Raw genomic sequence first — 2,797 nt, forward strand, 5'->3', positions numbered from 1 at the left:
AAAAAAAAAAAAAAAAAAAAAAAAAAATTTTTATTAAAAAAAATTATAAAAAAAAAAAAAAAAAAAAAAAAAACAAAAAAAAAAAAAAAAAAAAGTCCTATTTTAGGACTGGATATCAGCAACTCGAATAGAAGAAACCCCAGACATAAGATGCAGAAGATGGGATGGGCGGGTGGATGGAGAAGCTGCCTCTCAGGATTCTGGTATCAAGTATAGACACAGAGCCCACTTGAGCATTGTTCAGCATCAGAGAAAAGGAAAGAGAAGGAATCAATACACCGGATTCTCACAACAAAACAATTTAAAGAACTTTCTCAGCTGCTGTGTTTCTCATTTTCAAAGTCCTCCTTTGGCTGGTGCTCCAGCTGGCATTCAACGGACAGAAAAAGAAAATAAACCCACGGTCCCCAGAGGATTTCTAGCAGAAGAAGTGAAAGAAGAAGTACCGAAAGTGCAAGCAAAACCTCTGTTCCCATCTTCACTCTAAGACAATATTTGGGGGCAGCAGGAGTGCAGAGCAGTGCTTGTCTCTCTACCAGCGCTATTCATCACTACGCTTACCATATTTTCCTTTTCTTGCCATAACTCCTGGCTTCGCTCATGTCTGGGTGTTTTCTAACCAGCCTTAAGGCAATAAATCAAAGCTGTCAGCACTGGAGGAAAATTAATGTGAGAAGTTGTTCCAAAGGCCACCAGCCTTTTCCCTACTCTGTGAGCTGTGTTAACCCAGGATTCCTCAGTTGCGTTCAATGTTTTGCTATTTTCACAAGGTTTTGAGGCTACAGATGCATTTTTTTGAAGGGTGGCTTTGAACTGTATCCTATAAGATACCAAATTCCTGGCATTTCTTTAGATTTCAAAGAGAAGTGAGGGTGCTCGGCACAGGCCCTGATCTGACCCTAGACCATCTCTGGCCAAGCCACAAGCAAAGCCCAGATCCAGAGCTGGAACACATCAGGGTCTGAATCTGGGTTGAACTTTTCATGAAGAAAAAGGCCAAATGATTCAAAACCAATCCTGTTCCTATGCCCCGTAGTGATGACGCTGCTTGAATTATTCATTGCGAGTTATTTACCCAACGGACGCGGCTGGCATTTATGCTGAATACATTACTTGCAAGTTTTGATTTCTCGTTTCATTACTCACTCTGTCCTGTACCACTCAGAAACTCCAACCTCTCCATTTCTGAAAGTCTCTTTTTCGAGTCTGAGAAAAAGAACATTTGGGAAACAACCTTCAGCGGGTGCTGATCTGATACAGCAAATACCTCCCTGGGAAAGGACAGCCTGGCAGTTAAGGCATTTTCCAGGAACCGGGGAAAGCAATGTTCTTACCCTATTCAGCTGCAGATGAACTCCGTAACCCTGGGCAAATCACTTGGTTCCCTATACCTCTGGCTGCACATTTATAAAACGGCCAGAGTAAGATACTGTAAGGCTAGATATGTTAAAGATGACGAATTGCCTGGTTACTATGGAAACTGCAAAAGCACCTAATGCAGATGGATGAGTTTAGAAACAGATCCACCTGACTGAAAAAAAATCGCAAGTGAGCGGGAACTTCATTAGGTAAAATTCATCACGTTGTAATCGGAATTCTTGTGGGAGCCACTCAAAACTTCCTTTGATAGAAAGCACGGGCTTATTAGGTTTGTCTCTGGATAGACACTGAAGGCTTCCTCTTGTATATTTTCAGATTCTCATGTTTAATGTATCTGTTTAGATTTGTTTTTCTCCAATGGCTTGGCATGTTTAGGTAGCAACCCACGTTCTTCTCCTACCAAACAAAAATCATTAAAACCAGAACAGTGATTACAGAAATCAGCCCAGAAGTCTAAAGGCTGGGAGATTTTGAGAAAGAAGTTTCATTCCAAAACTAAAATCTCATGAGCCATTTAAAGAGAAAGCACCAAGCAACTGCTGAATGCAACTGTGGCAGTTTTCCCTCTACGGGGAGACGACTGTTTTAATTACATCCCCACAACCCCCGGCTGTGCTCGGCTTTTGGGTCAGACTTCATCTGCCAGCTGCTCACCCAGCCATCTAGGGGGAGCTCAGTCAGAGTTTTGTCCAAGTATGAACTGAGCAAGGACTTCAAAAGCCAGGCCAGCGTTCGCGTGTTAATGCCAGTTGCAGAACCAGTGGAGAGAACCCACTCGTTTCTTTTGCCCAGGTCCTACATAAACACGGAATTTTCTTTCTTAGTTTGCAGAATCTGACTGATGAATTTGTTTTTTAAGGAGGTATTTAAAATATGGAGGTGTCCCCCCCCCCACTCCCCGCAACACATCCAATTATAATAATTTTGAGGTATTTCAAACTTCAGACCTCGAACAACTCCTCATTGTCCTACCAAATTATCCAGGTCTTTGACATGAAAAGTCGTTATTTGCAAAGACTCCTGGTAGCAGCACTTACTGAAGTGAGGCTCTTCAGGTTTGGGAGTTTAAAAATGGGTTTGCCATTGCAAACGGCTCATCGAGTTACAGTTGTGTCTCGGTAGGGTAAAGCACTCAAGGCTTTCAATTGCAGCAGGCCCTGCTGACTCAGGGAATGAAAGCTATGGAACTGCTGGCAAAGGAAATGCTAATAATTAAAGCAGTAATCGTGAGTCTGGGGCAAGATATAAATGCCTACAGGGTGACGAGAGATTGAATAAACAAAGCAAATAAGAGCCTCACGCTGCCGCAGAGCAGCGATTACAGCTGGCAGCATAACCCCCCGGCCTCCCGCCCCGGGCACCCGTAGGCACAGCCCACGAGAAGCCGAGCGCCTCACCCAGCGGGGACAGCCGGCGC

This window comes from Egretta garzetta, unplaced genomic scaffold (assembly GCF_000687185.1).
Source record: "Egretta garzetta isolate BGI_Z169 unplaced genomic scaffold, ASM68718v1 scaffold61, whole genome shotgun sequence".
NCBI lineage: Eukaryota > Metazoa > Chordata > Aves > Pelecaniformes > Ardeidae > Egretta > Egretta garzetta.